The sequence below is a fragment of the Arvicanthis niloticus genome, chromosome 5 (assembly GCF_011762505.2).
Source record: "Arvicanthis niloticus isolate mArvNil1 chromosome 5, mArvNil1.pat.X, whole genome shotgun sequence".
NCBI lineage: Eukaryota > Metazoa > Chordata > Mammalia > Rodentia > Muridae > Arvicanthis > Arvicanthis niloticus.
The window spans coordinates 44,207,835-44,231,696 of NC_047662.1; the positions used below are offsets into that span (position 1 = coordinate 44,207,835).

Sequence of the window (23,862 nt, forward strand, 5' to 3'; positions counted from 1 at the left end):
AGGCAGGCCGAATGTGTGATAAGAAAACAGGCTCCCTGCAGGTGGGTGGGACTCACATCTGATGGCTTTGTATTTGAACTTGATGTGCCTAATTTCAAAGTGCAGGACTTTCTCAAAGTGCCACAACTTGCCAGGGGGGCTCTTTGCAGGGGTGGGGGTGGGGTGGTGCTTTTTCACCTCTGGACCCTGGAAAGCAAAGGAAGAGAAAATGATCTCTGTTTCTAAAAGCAAGCCTCGGGCTGTGTGCTGCCTCTGTAGAAAGGGTTGTGAGGGATGACTGTCCGATGGAGACTATGTCCTTTTCCGGAACGGAACGTGCTGTGCTGGCTTGCTCCCTTCCAGGCCCCAGCCCTGCAGCAAAGGGCTCTCAGTTCCAGCTGCTGGGAGGACCTGGCAGGTCCCACTGTGCTCAGTGGGACATCAACGGAATAGAAACATTAGCCTTAATGGGAAAGGCCTGTGTGCAGAGGGAAGCAAAGACAATAGCTCACAATTCAAGCACTTGCAGGACATCAGCTCACTTGACCCCTTCCTGTGAGGCAGGAGCGGCTTGCTCTGTACAGTTGGGAGCCAAAGGGCAAGCCTGGCTTGCAAATCTACTCTTTTGGATCTTCTGGACCCTATGGACTACAACACTGAGTTCTTTGGGGTCTGTAGAGGAGGATCTGGGGGAAGATCCAAGCACGTTTTTGATGGAGAGAAATCTGGGGGAATATCCCATATAAGAGCTGTTTGGTTATGAGCAGACCGCTGGACTCCAAACAGCATCTATGCAACAGGTGCAGTAGTGTGTGTCTGTACAGATTTATATCAACAGTGGATTTATAGAGTCCCTGTTAGTGAATTTGCTTGTTCTAGTTTGCTTTCTATCACCATGGTAGTGAGCGTGAGCTAAAGCTACCTGGGCAGAAAAGGGTTTATTTGATTCACATGTCTCCATCCCAGTCCATTATCGAGGGAAGTCAGGGTAGGAGACTCAAGGCAGGAATCTGGAGGCAAGAACTGAAGCAGAGGTCGTGAATAGAAAAGCACTGCTGACTGGCTTGCTCTTCATGGTTTGCTCAGTCAGCCTGCTCTCCTGTACAATCCTGGACCATCTGCCCAGAGGTGGCATTGCTCACAGCGGGTTGGACCCTCCTACAGTAACCATCAGTCAAGAGAATGCCACAAAGACTTCTCCACAGGTGAATCTGATGGAGGCACTTCTTTGAGCTGAAATCATCCTCAGTCATTCTTCTATTGACTCTTTGAGGTAGAGTCTCTCAGTCCAACCCAGAGCCTGCTAATATACCTAGTCTCACCAAGCAGCTTGCTCCAGGGATCCTTGTTTCTGGTTTCTGAGGCTGGAATTACAGCTGGACCGTCATACTCACCTGGCATTTCCATGGGTTCCGAGGATCCAAACACCGGTCCTCTTGCTTGTGTGACAAGCACTTTAACCACTGAGCCGTCTCCCTAGACCTAGCTGTTAAAGGGAACTCTCCCTTTCTGTCTAGGAAATTCTTCACAGAGAAGATCATAGGACCACTGTTGACTGGACTGGGTCTCTCTGTGTTAGCCTCATAGTGGGCCTAACATGTTCTCTCTCTGGGCCCCTATTCTTTCATTTGGCAAATGGAGATGACCTCATCCTGACATCCTTGACTACAGTGGTGTGGTGTGAGGACTAAATAAGAGGACTGTGGGCATGCTTTTGAAAACGGTAAAGTACAAGACACATGAGAAGCAGTGGTATTATTTCTTAGTGATGGGCCCCCGGCTCTGTCCTCCAACAGACTATCTCCGCTCTGCTACAACCTGCTTCCAGCCTCAGTCTGCGCTGCTTCATGGGGAAATGAGTTCCACGTGGCCAAGCCCTGAGGTAGAACGGGGAATATTATCTTTTAATTTTTTTTATTCCCCCCACCAAAGAAACACAAGGAAAAAAAAATCCCCAGTACATTAGAAAAAAGCTTCACCTCTGGCTGGCCTTTGCCAAATCTGGTGTCCTGGCTTGTGTGCTGTTACCTGTGGACTCATTTTGGCCTTTGAAGGCACCACCATAATTTTATAGGAAGACAAAGAGGAGACATTTATTAATGACCTCTGGGGGCCAGGCAATGTGCTAAATGCTTTAGGTAAAGCCTTTGTCATCTTTACAGCGGTCCTGCCAAACAGATGTGCTCTCTTCATTTCACAAGGCTAGAGAGATTAAAGAGCTTGCCTATAGTCACACAGACAGCCAGGGGTGGGGCCAGCAAGGAGCATGGGGAAGGGTGAAGGCTGGTGCTGCCAACGGGCTTGGGCGTCGCATGGTTGTGTAGTACCACGTTGCTCTCCTGTTGGTGATCTCGGGCAAGTTACTAAATCCTCAGTCTTTCCAGATGTAGAAAGAATTGATTACGCTGGTGTGGATGTTGTCAGATCAAAATGAACGCAATGTACAATGTACATCCAGCCCTTATCACAACCCCTGACTCAGTGATAAGCAGTGATAGAGCATGGCCTTACACACCCTCATCTGCTGTGAACACATACACATAGGTGTGTGTGCCCTTACACATGTGCACATATATCACACACACTCACACACATATACACTCACTCCCAAGTCCAATAAATAAACGGTCCTCTGTTGACAGAGATTAGCATCACATGTGCTAGGGAAAAAGAACCCAGGGTCCAGCTCCAGTATCACACAGCAGAACAGTGAAGCTGAGCTGATGGGCAGGCTAGAACCAGGTTTATGTGCACAAAGTCCCACATCAATTCTACTGTAATAACACAATTTCCACTTTTGGCTTTCCTCTCTTTAAACTGGCAATGGTATTTACTTTAGTCGTAGGAATTCTGTTACCTTATATTAAATAAGGCAACGCTCTGACTTTTCCTGCCCTCAGGGACTGTCAGCCTAAAAGGGAGCAGCGATGACGAACAGGACTGGAGGTGGGTTCAGAAGCCCCGTGAGGATATACAGTGATTAAGACTCCTGGACCAGCTGCAGGCAGTCAGATCAACTTTACTTGGGGGTGATTCAAGGCCTATAAAGTTTTGGGGGATGGAGGGTAGAAACATCCAGGATGGGCAGAAGTTATTGGCTAAAAGGTTAGGGTACCAGAATGCCTCATTAGCATGGGGAAGCATTTCAGGAATCTCAGGTGCTAGGTGAATGGGTTCTTATAAAGAGAAAGGAAGTTGAATCTGTGATCTAACTAAGGCTACGTTACATCCTGCTGGTAGAGATGTGTGTACGGGGTTTGAACTCCCCAGATGAGGTCAGAGAGGGGGAAGCCCTGCCAATGAAGGGAGTCCTCCATATTGTGCCAAGTCTCAGAAGGCCATCTGGTCAATGGTAGGGGACAGAAGACAGCAAGGAACAGTGTCTTCCAGACACAACAGGACTGCCACACACATGAACTCAAAGAGACTATGCCGGCACACACAGGGCCTGCACAGGTCCCGGTGCTGGGAGGGGAAGTAGACTCAATGCCACATCCCTAACTCAGAAGGTATCTCCAGTTGATAACCACTCACAAGGCAAAAATTAGTTTTGTCCAAAGGAGACTCACTGGATACACAAACCACACAAGGGTAGACCTCATAACCACCAGAAGATGGCCAACATGAAATGAACCCAATGGCATTTGTTTGGGAAATTTTCTTTCTTTTTTTTGGCTTTACTGGTCTTTTGCTTGAATATCATGTTTTCTGATTTTGTGTTTTACAGCTTCTCTCTCTCTCTCTCTCTCTCTCTCTCTCTCTCTCTCTCTCTCTGTGTGTGTGTTTCTGATGTTTTTCTTTTTTTCTCTTTTAGTTTTATTTTTATTCTGGTTTGTTTGTTGGCCTGTTTATTTTCTAAAGAGAGAAAGAAAGGGGATGGAGATGAGTGGGAGGAAAGGGAAGGGAGGACCTAGGAGGAGCTGGGGAAGGGGAAATTGAGACTGATATATATTGTATAAGAAGTATTTCCAATAAAAACAAATGCTAAACAATTAATTTGAGGGACCCATTTCTAATTTTGTAGATGAAAAAGCCAAGTTACCTAGATGGATGACTTGGCTTAGGTATGGAGACCTACGGCAAAGCTGGGAGAAGTAATTAGGCCTAGACCACCAACTCTTATGTCACATATCACACTCCTGCATAAAATGTGATGTATTTGTTGTGACCACAGCCATGGGGACATATGAGATCATCCAACACTGGCTGGCCACTCTCTCTGTTGCACAATCACAGGACTTGGTTTTGTTTACCAGGAGAAAAGGTTATTCTGACCAGTTCAAATTTTCCCCTTAGAGATCAAGTTAGTGTTTTTTATTTATTACTGAATTTTCAGTCTGTGACAAGTCAAGTTTATGAACAATATTAACCTTCGGACCCGGAGAAGGCACAGGCATAAACATACCCCTGCTCTAAAGTGTTCTCTTGGACTCCTGTCCGCCCACAGCTTCCTCGGGTGTCACCTAAGCTGGAAATGGCTGGGCTGAGTCAGCTGGGCTCTCTCTCAGCTCCTGCAGGACTTTCCGTCTGTGGGTTCTCTTCTCATTTTCGTGTCCTCCCTGGGGAATTGGTTTCAGCCGGGTTTCAGCCTGGTTGTCTCCACACTGACAATTGCCAGTCTCCAGGTCAGCTCTCTCTGGCCACCTTGAGACTTCCATTTCTAGTGTTTTCTGGTCAGATCCACGGGAAGGTCTTCAGAGACCCTCATTCCAGCGCTCCCTCCCACAGGGCACTGACACCTTCCAGTTCTGCTGCTCCGACTGACAGACATCTGGAGTGGTACCCCTGACCACCAAAGGGTGAGGCAGAACAGTTACGTGAACGTCTCCTGTCACTTTCCAGACACACTCTGTAACTTTAGTCTAATTCTCTGATGTGGACCACAGACACTGCCTGCTCAGATCCGGCTCTACCCAGCTTGGTTTCTGGTGCTGTCTCTCACTCCTATTGCTCCACTCTTCCTTTCCCGCCAGTGTTCTTACAGAGTGTTTCCTTTGATGTCTTGATTTCCCAGCTCCATGTCTAGCTAAAACATCCTCATCTGTTGGGTCTCAGTTTAGACTTCTTGTCTTAGGGATCTCTTTCTAAAGACTTCTGCACCATTGCAATTAAAATATTCCTATTACTCTTCTCCAAGTTATAATTGCAGGTTTATCTCGATGCCTATGTGATTATATTCAGCAGTATTTATTTTAATTAAGCTTTTTTTCATTGATTGTACATGGAACTGTATTACATAGGGACATTTTCTTTTCTTTTTTTTAAGATTAATTAATTAATATTAATTAATTTTACATATGAATATACTGTAGCTGTCTTCAGACACAACAGAAGAGGGTATGGGATATTATTACAGATTGTTGTGAGCTATCAGTGTGGTTGCTGGGAATTGAACTCAGGACTTCTGGAAGAGCAGTTAATGCTCTTAACTACTGAGCTGTCTCTCCAGACCATAAGGGCATTTTCATACAAACACAAACTTCATACAAATTGAACACAGTCTCCCACCATATCCTTCTCTTCGTTTTTCTTCTTTCCTCTTGTCCTGTTCTGTGATGGTTTGTGTAGGTTCAGCCCAGGGAGTGGCACTATTAGAAGGTGTAGTCCTGTTGGAGTAGTTGTGGCCTTGTTGGAGTAGGTGTGTAACTGTGGGTGTGGACTTTAAGACCCTCACCCTAGCTGCCTGGAAGTCAGTCTTCCACTAACAGCCTTCAGGTGAAGATATAGAACTCTCAGCTCCTCCTGCACCATTCCTGCCTGGGCTCTGTCATGCTCCTGCCTTGATGACTATGGACAGAACCTCTGAACCTGTAAGCCAGCCCCAATGAAATGTTGTCCTTATAAGAGTTGCTTTGGTCATGGTATCTGTTCACAGCAGGAAAACCCTAAAACAGGTTACTTTATTTCCATTGTCAGCTTCCCTCTACTTCCATGCCATATATGCATGCATAGTTCATGTAATATAAAATCTAGGAAACACAAAATAGAGAGAACATGACATTTGTCTTTCTGAGATAGGATTAATTTGCTCTGTGATTATCAGCAGTTGTATTTACTGTCCTGCAAATGTTATAACCTTGTTCTGTGTCATGGTTAAAACAAACTACATTGTGTATATACACAGCATCTTCAACATCTACTCCTTTGTTGATGGATACCTACCTATTATGAGTCACGCTGCAGAAAACATCAAGGCGCAGGCATCTCTGTGATACACTTACTCGAAGTCCTTTAACTATCTGGCTTCACAAGCTGGCAGAAGCAATTTAAGGGAGGGACTCTTTTTGGCTCACAGTTAACAGAGTTTCAATCAATCGTGGCAAGTAAGGCACGGTGGCTGGGGTGAGTCAGTCACAGGAGCGGGAATGTGCAGCGGCTCTTCCTCACATGGCATTGACCAGAAAACAGAGAGTTCGAGCAGGATCGGGGGATGGAACCCTCAAGGCCTACCCTAGTGGCCTACATCATCTGCCTAGATCCTGTGTCCCAAAGGTTCTGCAACCTACTAAAATGGCCCCATTAGCTGGGTACCAAATGCTCGGACATATAAGCCTGCGAAGGGCATTTCACATTCAAATAGTGACAGTTGACTTCAGAAAAATGGTCTCCCCTGATACCCACACAGCATGCTTGGCATAAAGTCAGCCCTCAGGAAATAGCCATTTGATAAGTGGACACGAAATCTGTGTTCAGATACAGCTCGTCCTTTTCATTACTGTCCAGAAAAGGACACACTTGCAGAATAGTCGACTGATTATATCTGCCTAGACAGAGTAATCAGCCCTTAATAATTCTGCATCACTAAGGTCTGTCAGATGATTCTGGGCCAGAAGGCAGAAGATTTGATGCTCCAACATTCGGTAGTATAGGGGCTTTCCAGGTGTTCAGCGGTCTCTATAAATTGGCTAAGTTTCATTCTCTTAACAAGAATGACTACCAGCTTCCTTTAACCTTATATCCTGTGTGCTTCTCCAGTCTTCCCTTCTCTCCATCTTCTCTGCTGGCCTCATAATCTAGACTTCCCTGGTTTCACAATGACACTACTAAAACCACATTTTCAATGGTAACTATACCACAACTCTTGCTCTGTACACAGCGATGAAAAGACCTTTTTAGAATAACAGTTTGTTTATACTACTGTGCTACTCAAACCCTCTCAAGATGTTCCTTGTTGCCTCTTGATGTCCTGGAATTTACTATGTAGAGCAGGCTGCTGTCAAAGTCTAGCTTCTACATGTTAGGATCTGAAGGAGGAGGTATGAAGTAAGCAGAGCACACAGACGCAGGAATCTTCTTTTTAGGTCTCTCTTTATTTTGAGGGAAAACATACACACACACACACACACACACACACACACACACACAAACACACAATGAAATGATGCTTTGACCAACTTCGTTTCTTCTCCCACAGCTTACGTATCCCAGCCGAATCTTTCAAGCAACATAAAAATTACAACATGGTTACATTCTAGTTTCCTTTAAGTAAATAATTACAATGAGCTCCCCAATAACCTTATCCGAGTAAACATTTTACGTATTACAGGTGGAAAGACAAATTATTCCCAAGAACCCACGTACATTCCTGTCTAAGCAGCTTGTTATAGATTAACAAAGCATGGGCAAGCAAGGTTATTTTTTTCTCAGCCAGTTTCTCTTACTGTCAGGTTGCAATGTGCAGTTACAAAGAAGGGATCAATCATTTTATTATTTATCTTAAAAAAGCAATCTCATAAAAAAATCTTTAGGGAATCACAAATCCAAACTCTCTTATATAGAAAACAGCCATTTGTACTTTAAATCCTCAGAGTGCACACCCACTCATCAACAGTTTTTTATTAAATTTTATCAGGAAGTTAAGGGCAAAACTGGGTACAAGAAATTAATCATGACCTTGATCACCAGCCCAGCTTAAGCAAGAGAGGCATGTCAGTCAGTGCTAGTTGGACTCTGTAGTTCTTGTTACATGACTTCAAAAAAAATATCTCTTGCTCAATAATCAAGAGTGTGCCTTTCTGAACTTTAAATTGCTCCCCAAGATTTCCTACATCAAAGCCACTAGCAAAAACATCTTAACCTAACTTTACTAACAATCTACATCCCCAAATTCTTCCTAAGGGTGGTGGTCTTCTGCTGACAATCTAAGTTCTTTCTGAGGGAGGCAGATGAATCATTGATCTGCTCCAGAAGTAATGCTTGAAGAAGATCAGTCACTCTTATTGTAAGTGCCACTGCCACTGCCCAGAGGGGGGCTGAAAAACTTCCTTAGAGTTTGCATACAACTCATAGATTAGGGGTGACATGATGACCACGAGGGCACCAAGCAGAGCGATGCTTTGTAACAGCATGAAGTCCTCAGGACACACAGTCCTCAGCTCTGCCTCTCTGAGGCTTGCCCATTGTGATTGTGCTAACTGGTGGGTCACTCTCCATGAGTTCTAAAGCTGTTTGTTCTTCTCACACAGGCCTCGACAGACTGCCCTTGAACTCACAGAGATCCTCTTGTTTTTGCCTCCCAAATACTGGGATTAAAAGAGCGCACCATCATGCAGGTGAAAACCACTGCTAAAAACAAATATACTCTTATATCCTTTTTTCATATGATGTTTTCTCTGCTGAGAGACCCTCAGGTTCTCAGCCATCTGCCAGTTGTGGTTGTGACTTGTCTGACTATACAGAAGTTGTTTGTCCAATTAGCTGGCTTTGAACTTTCCATGCTGCTGATTCAGCCTTTGTGATGGGCATCAGTACCACTTCCCTTCACTTCATGGATTTCAGTGTCCTGGTAAATGACACTAGGATTTTGTTTTGTGTTTGTCTTGCATATTTCTTGTACTTTTAGAAGTGGTGCCTTTGACAATGAAGAAAATAAATGCTTTTTCTTCATATTATATAGGAGAGGGAAGAATGGAGCTATTGTCTTTTTTTTTTTTGGTTCCAGGTTCTTCCTCTCAGTGTACAAATGGCAAAACTGGAGTCCAGAGACCAGGGAGGACTTTCCCAATGGCACATAGGTGGGTCAGCATAGGACTCAAACTGGACAGACCTCTAATGCCCCACCATGCTGCCCACTCTGCTTTTTTGTACGATCATTGTTTTAAGAAAGAAAACTAACTTCATATGAAAAGATTTAAAAAACATCCAAGCTCTCGTTGCATAACCAAAATATTCCATTTTATTTACTAGTGGGGTTTCTTTTTTCTTTTTTAAAAAGTCTTTTAAGATGTTCAGTGATATGTTTATTTCATTACAGAACTGGCAACGAACAGTCATTCAGAATTCATCTGAGTTTTCAAACTTTCAACACTCTTTGACACAGGGTATAGATTATGCTGAGGTTTTCATTGTCCTAAATCAGCTACAAAAGTTGATCTGTGATCAAAGAGTGAGATGTGTTTGTCTAGAAGCCAGGTTTTCCAATTTCGAGTCTAGTGCCCTGTCCAACACATAATTTTTGTCAAACAATGTCATATTTTTTTAACTGATTAACATGATAGCTATAACTAGGTCGTACTTGTTTTGTGCTTGGCAATGTTAACTTTGCTTTTCACTTATTAACTCATTTAATCCTTAGAACAACCCCTTGGGTTACATATTAACATCATTCTTATTTTATAAACAGATGTATTCATGAGGGAATAGATTGATAATATTAAATATTCACTTACATATTTTCCAGGTTTTGTAAAGGTTTATTTTTCACTTTTAACCCTTGACTCATTGCCTCTCCATCCAGTTCTTTGTGTCCCAAGATGTTAGCACGTGGTGGTTTGATAAAGCATCAGCTATCAGTTAAGATGCTTTTTTGGCTCAATAGAAGACTTGGATAGGAGTGGCTTAGGAAGAAGACTGGTTCTGTATTTCAACAAACAGACAACTGTTAGCTAGACTGCTTCTGCCTTTCTTCTCCTTTTTTCCTCGCCACACAAGCTCTTGTCTGCAGGCTCATGATTTGAATAGAGGGACCTCAGCTTTAGGCTTGGGTTGCTATTTTCAAAAGCAGGAATCCAAGGGGTGACCAGAGATGCCCAAGCTTCATATTTGTCTCTTTTCTGAGCATAAGTAGTTTCCCAAGAGGCCCTGCAGTATAGATCATGGACTTAAAGAAGGTCATATGGAAACAAGGAGGTGTGGAGAAACATGAACCTTGCATTTCACCGCCCTGCCCCCGACTCCGGCAGCTGTCCCCATGAAGGGGGAACAGGAATGAATAGCTATTGGGCATTCACCCAACAGCTTCTACCATACACGGTAAATTGTTAGTGGGTGATTTTCTTTTAGTGTGGTCTTCGATGGGTAATCTGGACTGACATGTACTTAATTCTTCTAAAAGCTCAGAACGTTTGTTGGGCTCAATGGCAGAAGGTAATGAGCTAAACATGGTTACTTTGAGTACAAAGAGGTCATAGTTTTGTGATTTGAATATGCATAGTGTGCCAGTGTTCTTCCCACTGCCTATAATGTCATCCTTTCTTAGAGATTTGTGAGCAAGTTTGTGAGGACCATGTCTTGCCCTTCCTTTATCTTAAAGATTTAGCTGAGGGAAGGATAAAGGGTCATCACGAAGTAGCCTCAGAACTCAGACTGAAACAAATGAAATGAAACGCATTTTGGCCAATGAGAGCAGCTACTGTTCTCATTAGACACTGCCCTCTTGCTGGGGCCAAAGCAGGAAGGGCAGGTGTGTAACATGGGTTCAGGAGAAGTGGCGGGGACATTCTAGGAAGTCAGCTTTTTCTTCCTGGGAAGGTTCTCTGTGCACTGTTGGTGCCAGTTTGATGGGAGGCTGTGTGTTGTATTACACAAATGAACTGCAACTTCTAGTTTCAAAGCAGAAGACACAAGACCTCACAAAGATGGTCAGACTTGGAAACTAGAGACTGACATCTTAGAAAGGACACAGAGACTTCTCTACCAGGTACAACTTGCACAAAATTCCTGCTGCCCACAAATGTCTGCTAACTCCATAAAGGGAACCTGTAACTTTAATTTTTTTTAATCTTTATTTTTAATGATGGTTCTTAAACCATCCCAGTTAGCCCACCACCCACCAGATATAGTGGAAAAACCACTCCAAGCCAGGACTCTCCAAAGAATCTGGAACATTGTTGTTTTCTCATCCTAATAGTATCAATAAAAAAAATCATTATTGATATAACAGTAAATCCTTCAAGTTATTTTTCTATTTCAGGTAATACTGAATAGATTTCCACAGCCCCTAAAAATTAAAATATTTTCTGATGTAAGAAAAAATTAAAACCTGTTTTTTTACTACGATATTTGAGGAGTTATTTTGTTGGAATCCTCCTTCTGATTTTGAAAGAAATTAATGCATTTTTTTAGTATAGGATTCTTGTGGATCATAGGAGCTGTAAGGTCACATAGTAGAGAAGTCTCTGTGTCCTTTCTAAGATGCCAATCTGGTCTCAAAGTCTGACGTTCTTTGTGATGTCTTTCTCTTGTTTGCCTTAAGAAGAGCAGTAGCTGCTCATCTGTAGTTTTTCAACCATGTCCCTTTAATTGATGTCTTCGTTATCAAACACCATGATCACCATTGGGCAGATTCAATATTCTTCCAAGTCTAGAGTTCAGCCATAGATGATGTGGATGTCTACAGACTCCCTCAGTAATTCCAAGGTGGCTGGATCCTGGGGTAGAAGGCCAGAGAAGAGGCAGGGACAGCTCCCAGAGAGCTCTATGGCTCAGATGAAAGAAACTGAGCCTCATGGTATGGTATGCATCCTTGGATCACTTTCAGTTTTAGGCAGGCAGAAATTGTAGCTCTTCAGAATTAAACCAAGTCCATTTAAAAATCTTCATCTGTGGATCCTAGATGGGTCAGTCTGAGTCTGGTATCAGGGATGATGGTGTGGTCAGGACAGACATGTGAGGAGAGAAAGGCGGTAGGCCAGGAGCTCTGAATGAGGAGCACCCAATGACCCATAGTCAACTAATGAGGATTGGGGAGTGGGGGCTGAAGGGCTGTCAGGGATCCTTTAACCAAAAGACCGAGGGTTTTATTGACATCCTTATAAGCACCATGGCCTTCACAACTCCCTACAAATGACATTGACTTCTAAACACACTGACCTGGTAAGACCATGCTGAATACTGATTCCTTTGTTAGCTCTATATTGTCTACATTGCAGGGCCAGCCGAGCAGTGGTGGCACACGCCTTTAATCCCAGCACTTTCGAGGCAGAGGCAGGTGGATTTCTGAGTTCGAGGCCAGCCTGGTCTATGGAGTGAGTTACAGGACAGCCAGAACTACAAAGAAACCTTACTTCGATACACACACACACACACACACACACACACACACACATTTGACAGTGTCAATATCAATAGCAACGACCCCTCCTCAGTTTTAGTGGCTTAAAGTAACCAGCTTTTTTTTCTTAATATTTTCACCTAACAATTCAGTGTGGGTGTTCCTGGTGGGCGAGTAGCTTTCTGCCACATGGAGAGTCTGGGACTGCATCTCCTACTGCCTTGTGTATCTGCCACCACTGGGCTTTGGGTCCTCAGTATTTAGAGAAAAGATAAGAAAGCCATAGATGATACACAGCTTTCCTGTATCATCTGTTAATGACAACTGTCACTTGTACTTAAATTCCACCGTGAACACTGGCTCTACAGACCCACTGAGATCTAACAGGACCAGAGGAAACAACCCTTAGTGGGTCAGCTGCTCTCTGTGACAATTCTATGTTCTATAAGAACAAGCATGGCTACCCAGGCTACTGTCCCCCTGGGGTCTAGTTCCTGTCCTAACAACCAGTATGTAACAGCAATACTCCAGACACCCCTTTGAGGTCCACAGTAGCCAAGACACACTCCAGAATATGATAAAGAAGAAAGAAAACATGAAGAAACACTATTGTTCACATTAAGTTGAACCATAAGGAATTGCTGTCTTGTGGAAAGACCTGCCAAATGTTGCCAATTTCTTATGATTCAGCCTAATAATTCATCAGGGAAGTGCTTCCAAAAACGGTTTTCTTAGAACTCTGGCTCATAGCTGGGAGAGTGCCTCATGCGCTCTGCTCTTTGGGGATAGTCAGAGACGTTTTAGTCATTATGAGATTTGAAAACTCCTGTATTCCAGAAAAATCCTGTGTTGTTTCATTCCTTTAATCAGTGATTTCCTAAGCAACTATGGTTTAATCAGTAGTTTCCAGCATAATTTGTGCCTAGAACTTGCTTTTTCCCCCCAAGATGCCTCTTTAATTCTTAGTTGTTCTTTATTCTTCTGCCCCTGGGAAGCCTTACATAGAATATCAAGGGACCCCATCAGTAAATCCTCTTAGGCACTAGATTTTCTTTTGTAGAAGTTCATGTCAGGCTTTTTGGGGAGCATGACAAACATTTGCTGAACAAATGGCTTTGAAATAGTTCCTTTTCTCAGAACCTGAGACTCTTCATCTGCAAAATGAAGTTGGTGAATTAAGAAGTCCCATGTAGAGCAGTTAGGGAGAGGCCCCATCTGTGCTAGCATTCTCCTCCCCTCAGCATCTTGGAGACTGGCAAAGCAGCCACTTGCCACGTAGAGGACACCTCATCACAGAGGCCACATGTGGGATTGCTTTGGTCCTGACGTGCAAACATGTTTAAGCCCAGCTTCTTGAGAGCTCGCATGGATATTTGAGTCTCTGACAGGATTATTTTTATCTGTTCAAGAAGGAAGGAAATAAAGAGCAGCATCCTTGTGTTGACACGAAATAGATGTCCCAGGATTCTGAACTGGAGGTGGGAGGTGGCCTCGCTGGGTGTATATGGGGGTGAGTAAGCAACAGGCTGGCTGGGAGGACCACATGGAACCACTTTTCCATGGTCTAATCTGGGAAGCTGAACACGGTGAGCTTGGAGTCAGGTTATGGCTTTGGATAGAGGACTGTCTCACTGGGGCCAGCATAGCCTTTGGCAGAGCCATGGTCACATCTGTCCTCTCCCTGGCCTGACCTCCCTCTGGCAGACTCAGCTCCAGGTCTGGCAGAACCCCCAGAACGGATCTTTCTCCTGGCCCCCAGCAAAGCTGCTTACTGACTTCCAAACATGTGTGGCTGGTTTGGCCATCTGGGCCTGAGGCACTCTGTGAGGTGGGCCTCATGGGGAAGGTCCTTCCTTTCCTTATTGCACACACTTAAGGGTTCTAGCCAAGCCCTGCCTCCTCCCATCCTCATGCCAGACCCCTGCATCTAAGGCTCTTTCCAACACAAGCAAAAGCAGCAGGGTACTTATTTGAGGCTAGATACTTCTATGGACCTGGTACCTTGTATAGTGGGTGAGTGTGGCTTCCAAAGCCAGGAAGACCTGGATTGAATCAGGGCTTGGCTGGAGCCATTGAACCTTGGGTTGATAATCTCATGTATCTGAATGTCAGTTTCTTCTTCTGTATGTTGGGAGCATTTATTGTTGTTTAATTTGTTATACAACTATCACACATCCATCAAAGGAATTATTTTGTCAGACATTAGAAACACAAACACGAACTGCGTGCTATTGGTAACTGCATCAAACAAACACTACTTTCAAGAACACAATATTTCCAAGGCCCAGAGTAGACACTGAATATAGGGATTGCGGTGGTTTGAAATAGGTATGGCCCACATAGACTCATGTGTTTGAATGCTTGGCCCATAGGGAGTGCACTATTAGGAGGTGTGGCACTGTCCTCCTGTTCCTGTGGCATCTGTGAGTCCTCTTCACTTTTAAGGGAATTGTGACTGAAGCTATTGGGTCAGAACACTCAGGATCACAGTGTATGCTTCTCCTTTGATAAAGCCCGTAAGAGGGGTACAGCACGAAGCCCCAGTTTGCTAAGTTAGTGTTCGTGCCAGCGCTAGAGCCTGTCTTAGAGTCAGTCTCAGAATTCTTTGTATTTTCCCGGGGAGGCTTGCAGGTTACATCTATCTCTAACCTATACTGCTGAAGAAGAGATTCAGCTCATGTGCTCTGCACATGAATATGGAGTATCTACTTTGAACCAGACCAGTGTAGGAGGCTGTGCAGAGGGACTCGAAGCTGAACCCTACCTTCTTTTTTCTCTTAGGGGCGAGCTATGGACTAGGGGAAGGATAAGGAAGGGAATAAGCCCTACCTGAGATGGGAGAATAAAATCCCATGAGTTCAAGTTTACACAAGATCAGGAGAATCAAATGGTGTTATATCTTCACATGTTGCCATTCGATCTGGAGGCATTCTGGAGAAGAAAGAAGGATTTACATGTATAACGACCATCTCTGTTTGTCAGATATAATGCTTCAAGTTTTCACATGGATTTTCTGATATGAGATAACAGTGCAGTTGAAAGATTGTAAATGTAGTTGTCTCAGATAAACCTGGGTTGAAGTCATGGTACCATCTTTTAAACCATGGGACTTGGGAGAAATCCAGTTAACTTTCCCGAGACTCATCTGTCAAATGGAGTTAATAATAGAAGCCTTGTCATGAGGCTCGAACGGAATGGTTAGAAAGCCGTTTCACATATGGCTTGGCACAGAGGAAACTTTAAATAAAAATGCTGGCTCCCTTCCCTTTCTGGATCCTCGAGGAATTTTTTGAAGAGGCTTAGCTTCTAGAATTGCACTGCTTTTTCTGAGAGGGAAGCATTACCCAGCACAGCTCTCTTGAACTTCGGTTACCTGGCCTTCAGGTGAAAGGGTGGCATGGCCCTTCTCCTCCATTTTGCGCTCTATGTATGCATGTGTGTGCACAAGTGTGCGTGCATGCATATGTGTACATACATGCATGTAGAGGCCAGAGGTCAACCGTGGCTCTTGTTTCCCAGGAGCTGTTCACCTTGCTTCTTTTTGAGACATCATCTCTCACTGACCCCAGAGTTCACTGATTTGTCTAGACTGGCTGGCCAGCAAACTCCAGGAATCCTCCTGTCTCCACCTCCCCAGCACTGGGATCACAAGTATGCACGGAAAGTCAGGCTTTTCTGTATGGCTCTGGGGATCAAGTTCATGACACCATGCCTGTGCAGCAAGCACCTTATTGGTGGAGAGATCTCCCTCCCTCCCTCTCATTTTCTCAAGCACCCGATGCCACTGTCTGGATTTCCATCATAGGGTGGCTTCAAAGAATGCTGCGCTGGGAAGTGTGCTGCTCTTCATCTTGGGATTTGCTCTTTTATTTTCTGTAGTACTGAAAGCTTCTGGGATGCCAGACATGACATGCTAAGGTTGGGCCCAGTGGAAAGGCCTGCCCTACCAAAAGGTTCCCATGTGGCGTGTTATTTTGGACTTCAAAAATTGTGTCCTTCAGAAAGATATGCTGACCTCTTAATCCCAGGAGCCTCAGAATGACCTTACTTAGATGTTGTCTCACTGTAGATGCTATGAGTTAAGATGAGGTCATACTGGTATAGGATGCGTCTTATCTAAAATGACTGATGTTCTTATAAACACAGATGGATACAGAGCCCTCCAGGGAAAAAGCCAGGTGATGCCATAGGAAGAGATTGAATAGTTGTAGCTATAAGCCAAGGAGATCTGGAAGCCAGGAAAAGGTGAGGGCCACTCTGCAGATTTTGTAGGGAGTGGGGGCTATAGGCAAGAAATGTTTCAGACCTTCAGCCTATGAATGGTGGGACATTTTTTTTGCTTTAAGCACATGGTTTGTGATAACCCTAGACATGAGTAGACCTCTCATCTCTATTTTAGGAGTAAAGAAACCTGGGCTTCTAATAATTCTCATCATGTAGCACTGATATTTAGTGCAATGGTTGGTGAGGGTGGAGAGATCATCAAAGGGGCAGATATGCAAATGACAGGGATGTGACTTGCACAGTATCCTATGGTGAGCCAGAGGGGGATTCACACTGGAAACTGGATGCTTTGCCAGCTCTTTGCTCCACCAGAGCAATTGTATTAGTGACCCCCGTTCTTAGCGGCTGCAGACTCTCACAGTCTCACTTTCTGCATCTGCAGTTTTTTTAATCTAGTCCAGTAAAGAAAGCTACTGAATGTCTCCTGTTATTGTTATCACGATCTCTTTTTCTCTCCCTTTAAAAATTTTTCTCTCATACAATACATTCCATCCACAGTTTCCTCTCCCTCCACTCCTCCCAGTGTCCTCCCTCCACTCTCCCCTGTGTCCACTCCTCCTCTGATTCCCTTCAGAAAAGAGCAGGCTTCCCAGGGATATCAACCAGAGTATACCGAGTTATCGTAAGACTAGGCACAAACCCTCATATCGAGGTTGGATGAGGCAACCCAGTGGGAGGAAAAGGGTCTCAAGAGCAGGCAAAAGAGCCAGAGACACCTCTCATACTCACATGTTCTTTATTTTAAGAAGTGAAATGCTCTTTATTTATTGTGTGTGTGTGCATGCATTAATGCTGTTGTATACGTATTGAAGTCATGGGACAACTTGCAGGCATCACTTGTCTCCGTTCACCAGGTGGATCCTGGGAATTGGATCTAGGCCTTTAAGCTTAGTACCTTTGCTATTGAACCACCTTGTCAGCCTGCAGCATCTTATATATTAAGTGGCTTGCACCTGCTATTTCATTCAATGTTCATGATAGTCCTTGAGGCAAATGTTATTTAAAAAATACATTTATTATGTGTGTGTGTGTGTGTGTGTGTGTGTGTGTGTGTGTATTTGTATGTTCACAGTCCACATGCATGTGGAGATCAGAGGACAACTTGTGGGAGAAAAGTAGCTTGTATTCAACTATACAGATTCCAGGAACTAAACTCAGGTCATGAGGCTTGGTAAGCAAGTCTGTTTACACACTGAGCTGTCTTGCCAGCCCTGAGGTAAGTGTTAATCCAGTTTTGCTAATGGAGTGTGGTTCAAAGAGATTTAATACAAAATTACCCAGACTGTCCAAAAAAAGGAGAGCTGGTCTGAAAATCACCCATGGTTTTGTGTGGCTCCTCAAGTTTTTTTTTTATTAGCACTTTCAGCAAATTTCTTGAGGCTTCAAAGTCTGCCACATACAGCAGGTTTGTTCTCTGTCTCGAAGGGCCAACTTTCTTTGATTATATTTTATTAGTTTTCAAAATATCTTTTCAATGTGGCCAAACAAGATTCTTATGAAAATATGTCATAAATTTGTGTCAAAGATTTAATTTTAACTTATAAACAAAGGGGCTAGTAGAAAGGATAAGTGAGAATTTGGCTCAGTTTTATATTTTCTATTACAAAAAATTTATCACCATCACTATGAGCAAGAGTAATTTGTATCGCTGTGGATGGCAGATTTGTATTGTTGCTAATTTTCTACAAGTGAAAGTCTGTCTTCAACTGAGCCTTAAAATAGCATAGTCAATCAAAGACCATGAAAAGTGCATAGAATTTGACAACCTTGGAAGCATCAACTGCTCAGGACTTAAAGGAACTGCAGTATTCTCACTGTTTCTGGTTTTTGACAAAATTTCTTATTACATTAACAAACAAGCAACATCGTGGGGCTAGAGAGATGGCTCCCTGGCTCAGAGTACTTCTGCTCTTGCAGAGGACCTGAGTTCAGTTCCCAGCACCCATGTTGGGGGGCTCACAACTACCTGTGACTCCAGTTCCAGGGAATTTGATGCTCTCTTCTGGACTCTGTGAGAACTACATCCATATCCATACACAGATACATTTACAGATGTGTAGCAGGGAAAATTTCCCCACATGTTGGGAGGAGCTAAGGTGGGAGGAGTAAGGAGAGGAAGAGAAGCAGAGAGAGGACCAGAGAGAGGAGAACATGGCGGTGGACGTTGGAGTGTCTCTAGCAGTCAAGGTAGTTGGTACATCTAGGTTGGGTATTGGGTTACACCTCTAATTGTGTGGGTATCTTGTTATTGAGCATTACCAAATATATAAAGTCTTTGGATAATCTAAGCATTAGAGTCTCATTTATAATGGGCCTGCATGAATGGTGGGATCGTCTGGGCTCAGTCCAGCCTTGTAGAGACAGCGTGGAAGATTGGCAGAGCTTGTAGGTGGCAGGGCCGGTGTCTCTGACTACCTGAGCTGCGGCAGCAGGGAGAACATGTTGCTGCTTGTGACCTCAGGCCTAGCCTAGTTGGGAACATGGCAGCTCTGTAACACAAGACAGATGGGGTGCGGATGATTTAAATATCTCCTGAAACACACATGGTTAAAAATACAACTAATATATATTTTAAAAATGCACAGAGCTGAAGATGGGAGAGATGGCATGTTTCCCTGGCATGTGCAAGACCCTAGGTTTGATCTTTAGCACCACAAACAAAAACAAAGGGAAGCAAAAACTACATAAACATATATACAATCTAAAAGAATTTTTATCATGAGATTTATAGAACTCTATTACACCTCTAAGAAAGAGACAGCCAATTCCATAGCAAAAAAATGGGAACAGTTGCTAAACACATACTTCCCAAATATCCAAATAAAACAAAAGATATTCATTTGTTTGAGCAAAGAATTATACATTAAAATGACAGACATGATTCTAGTCTAGTGAGTACTAGATACAATTTGTAAGTATTTACAGGTCTGGTAATAACACATATTAACAAAAGTATGGAGTCGCAGGAGGTCTCATATTACTGATCGGAACAGACATTGGTAAAATAACTAGAAGAGAAATTTGGTAGAGCAATGGACTGAGCATTTGAGCCCCTTTAAATTACTTATTTAATTAAGCATCGTGGAATCTTTTTGCCAGGTGAGGGTATAAGAAATTGGTGGTTGCTGCCTGAACGAGGGTCCTCTCCAGAACCTGATCATGCTGGAGCTCTGACCTTGGATATCTAGACTCTAGAACTTTGAGAAAGAAGTGTTTATTATTTCAGCCATCTAGTCTATGGTAATTTCAATGACAGTCCAAACAAAAGCAGCTTAATGCAGTTAGAGATGTGTATATGCCATGGCCAGACACTCATTCTTCTTTGAAATATGTTTTGTGGGGAACTTCTAACATACGTGCAGAGAGAGCTGACACCAATGTTACCTCTTCTTGTACTTAGCACAAGCACAGAAATGTTCATTCATGACAGCTTGCTGGTAATAGCAAATATTGGAAATAACTCTAATGCCTGCTCTCAGAGGAGTGCCAAATAGCATAGTGCATTTTTATTCATGTACTCTTAATAACATTAAAATGAATGGGTATCATGCAACATTAAAATGAAATAGTGTTGGATAAATCTCAAGAACTATGTCGAGAGAAAGGATCAAGTTGTAGAAGCGTAAGTGCAACTGGTTAAAAGTTTACCAGTTTTCAAAGATGCAAAAGAACCCCAAAACAAACAAAAAACAAAAACCACCTACAAAACTCAACGTTACTGTCTTACAGGTACATATGTCTAGAAAAAGAATGGTATTTCTAAGGTTTAGGGGTGTGGCTTCCTCAGGAATTCATGGGGTGGGGTGGTGTATCATGTAGTTTCTATTACCCAGCTTTAAGCTCTGGCCAGACCGCACTACCAGCCCCACTCAGGTCCCCTTAGATCTGCGATGAACGACACACACACATTAGCTCATTTTTAATATGCTTTCCAGCTCAATGGCCTGGCACGCTAAGCCTCCCGCAGCTAATGTGCCCTTATCTTCACTTCCAGTTCAACACCTCAGAATCTGTCCTCAGTTTAGTTGTGTTTCTAACCTCCTGCCTGCTACCCCAGGCCCCGTCAGGGAAGCAGCCAATGGCCACTCCACTCCATCCGAGGTCATACGTGGCTGCTGGCTCTCTCTCTCCCTCCATAGCATGGAGAATTTTCTTCCCCCCTCCTGAGTCTCCTAGCCTGCCTACAGGAACCTGGAAGTCCCGCCTCTTCTGTCCAGCCATTGGGGAACAGGACTTTCATTGTTCATAGGCTGATTCCCGATCAAAGTATCAGAACCTCCCCCTACAGGGTCGGGCGGAAGGAATGATATTAGGACAGCATCAATTCTATAATATTTTAATTCTCCGTATAAATAAAGAATACTCAGGTGTTTGTTATAACATTATCAATATCTTTTATGTCTGAAATAAAAAAAAAAAACCACACACACATGCACACCTGTCTAGAGCTTAACAGAAAAAGACAGTTCTTCCTGCCTCCAATTAGAAAAAGTTTTGTTCCTCTCTCTTTTAAAAATGCTTTATTTTGACTTTATATATGGGAATGTTTGCCTGCATGTATGTATGTGCACCATGTGTATGTCTGTAAGCCAGTGGAAGCCAGAACAGGGTATTGCGTTCTCTGGAACTGGAGTTACAGTCGGTTGTGAGGCATTGTGTGGTGCTGGGAATCAAACCTGGGTGCTCTGCAAGAGTAGACAGTCCTTTTGGCTGCTAAGCCATCTTTCTAGCCCTGTAAATGGTGCTTTTATGAAGAACTTCTGAGATAAAGATGCCAATGTAAGGAACTGGTCCCTTTCAAGAATTAGTCTGGTGCAGGCAGTATTAGATGGAATACAGATTTTGATTTGGGTGTGGAGGAAGCCATCTAATTTGTAACTGAAATATGATCTCATTTTGACTTGCAAGGACTTTTGGGACTTGGTGCTTCTTCTCCATCCTCATCTGGCTGTCTTAGCCTTAGGGATTTTCTTCTACTAACTTCCCACTTCTGGTAAGTATCTAGTGATCTCAGGTTACTTCACACCTCCAAGTGCACAGCTCTTCTCAGTTCTCTGGGCTTAGGGCATCTTCCCCTGGTTGGCTGACTGCATTCCTTGCAGCTCCTGCTATAGCAGTGCTGCCTCCCCTGAGGATGAGTTAGCTTTCCCTCTGAATGTCAACTGAGTATTAGAGTCCCAGACTATTTCATCTTCTGTCTCTCTAGTCTCCAGCAACGTGTGGGTCTGCAGAAGAGCTCAGGATATAGAAGCACCGTCAGAACATGAGACTGCAAACCGAGCTCGCCCAAGTCCTTTCCAGAGCTGCTGGGCATATTCATATTGTCACGGCATCTCATCCCAGTGTGAAGATGTTCCTATTATACTTTATATGACCTTGGAAGAGAAAGCATAGAAAAAGAACAGGATGGAGGGCTTGTGTGAAGCTCTGGAGGGGATTACAATGGATCTGGACTCAAGAGATTTTCCACAGCCCCTCAGCACTGTGGGGCCTGGATGGACAAGAACCCAAGACTCTCCATTCTTGGCCTGTGTACTTCCTTTTCTTCTACTCTTCATGGCTTGAGAAAACAGCTGCCCCTTGTCATCTTGTTAAAAAATCATCTAATGTGGAAACAGGAAATGACTCTCCAGTTCTGAGGCAGTGAAACTGGGTCCCCTTGAGCAGGTGGCTTGGACACACCCACACTAGGAGGCACTAAGAGAACAGATGGGCCTCAGGAAAGCAATATTAAACCTGAGCAGGGTCTGAGGAAGGGCTTTGTAGTTAAATCATGTTAGAGCAAGTTTGGTTCCAAAGGTCTCGTGACCCTTCTGAGCACACTCACACATCTGGATATTGGATTGAATCCCAAAAGAAATTCAGCCTTGAGGATCATCTAGGGACAGGCTTTTGAACGAAACAAGAGAACTGAATGATGAATTGTCATATGGATGATGTTGACCAGGTGTTCATCATTAGAAGGCTGAACAAGATGCAGGCCATAAACACGACACAGCATTAGGAGAAATGTGGATGCTTTTGCTTAATTACTTTCAACTCAGTGCCAGTCCAGGGTCTGGGATGTGGTAGGTTTTACCACGATTTGCTGACTGAACGGATGGGCTCTGGTGAAATCGCATGACTGGAAAAAGTCTCACAAGTCACTTATGTGTCTGGTTTGGAAGAGAGTTGGTGTGGCAAAATACAAAATTCTTATAAGGTTGGCCCAGCTGATATACCAGCTCCAGAGTATCACTCAAATTCAAGCCAGGAAAAGGCCTGATGGGGGTTTTAATGGTTGAGGATTGGGGTTTGGATTGTGATGGTGGACTTCCAGCTGTGTTTAACCTCCCCCTCCCACTGAAATGCCTCCCATGGTACAAAAAGAGGCAAAGATGAACAATCTGGAAGGAATGACTTCCCATGAATAGTTTGTAGGTCTCTGGGAAGAACTTCTCCTACCACAGAGCCGATGGGATGGGATTAAGAAATAAGTGTCGTTGACCTAAAAAAATAAAAAAACAAAAAGTAAAATAGAACCACTTGCATGGCAGAATGTTGTGCTTCCTGTTGCTTTGGTTAGTTTTCTAAATAAACAGCTCATTTCAAATTCCTCCTACTGCCCGTCTATGCTTCTCTTTCTCCATCCTTCTGATAAACACGCTCAGCAACAGAAACAGTTTTCTGGGGGCAAATGCCAAATTGTGTTTCAATATTTGGAACTGTGTAAACTACCCTCTGCATTGATAGCCTGTTCACACAGCAGCTGATGCTGGTGTTACTGTTTCCATCTAGCTGCAGAGCAGAGGGGCCTGGGATCTGGATTAGTTACTTTACTCTTGTTATGACAAGATGCCTATCAGGGAACAAGCTAGAGGAGGAAAGTCTTATTCTGGCTCATAGATTGAGAGAACACACATGTTAATGTGGTATATTCATGTGTGTGTCTATGTGTCATCTGCATGCCTATGCATTTTTAGCGACCAGAGATGTATGTCAGGTATCTTCTCACTCTAGCCTATGATTTTGAGACGGTGTCCTTCCTTGATCCTGCAGCTCTGAGTTTTCGGCTAGGCTGAAGCCAGTAAACCTCAGAGATCTCCTTTCTGTCTCACTCAGAGCTGGGTTTACAGGGATATGCAGGTTGCCTGACTTGTTACACTGGTGTTGGCCTCTAAACTTTTGTCCACATGCTTGAACAGCAAGGACTCTCAACCTCTAAGTCACCTCTCCAGCCCCTCCCCCTTTCTTTTACCTTTTTATTCGGTCCAGGATTCTAGCCTATGGAATAGTGTCAGCCGCATTCAGAGTGGGTCATCCATTCTGTCAAACCTCTCAGGAAATGG

At 43.7% G+C, this 23,862-nt stretch overlaps 1 long non-coding RNA gene across 6 annotated transcripts; it reads left to right on the top strand.

Annotated features, from left to right (window-relative positions):
• The first annotated feature begins 4,279 nt into the window (after window positions 1–4,279).
• LOC143442392 (uncharacterized) lies at window positions 4,280–23,129 on the top strand. Of its 6 annotated transcripts, XR_013110540.1 has the most exons (7): window positions 4,308–4,778; window positions 5,688–5,789; window positions 8,445–8,531; window positions 8,921–8,993; window positions 10,046–10,230; window positions 21,443–21,527; window positions 21,741–23,129. It is a non-coding gene; the product is annotated as an uncharacterized LOC143442392 (long non-coding RNA). The 6 variants fall into 6 exon arrangements; XR_013110538.1 differs by lacking the exon at window positions 5,688–5,789 and having other exon boundaries at window positions 4,312–4,778; XR_013110539.1 differs by lacking the exons at window positions 5,688–5,789; window positions 21,443–21,527 and having other exon boundaries at window positions 4,315–4,778.
• The last annotated feature ends 733 nt before the right edge of the window (window positions 23,130–23,862 follow it).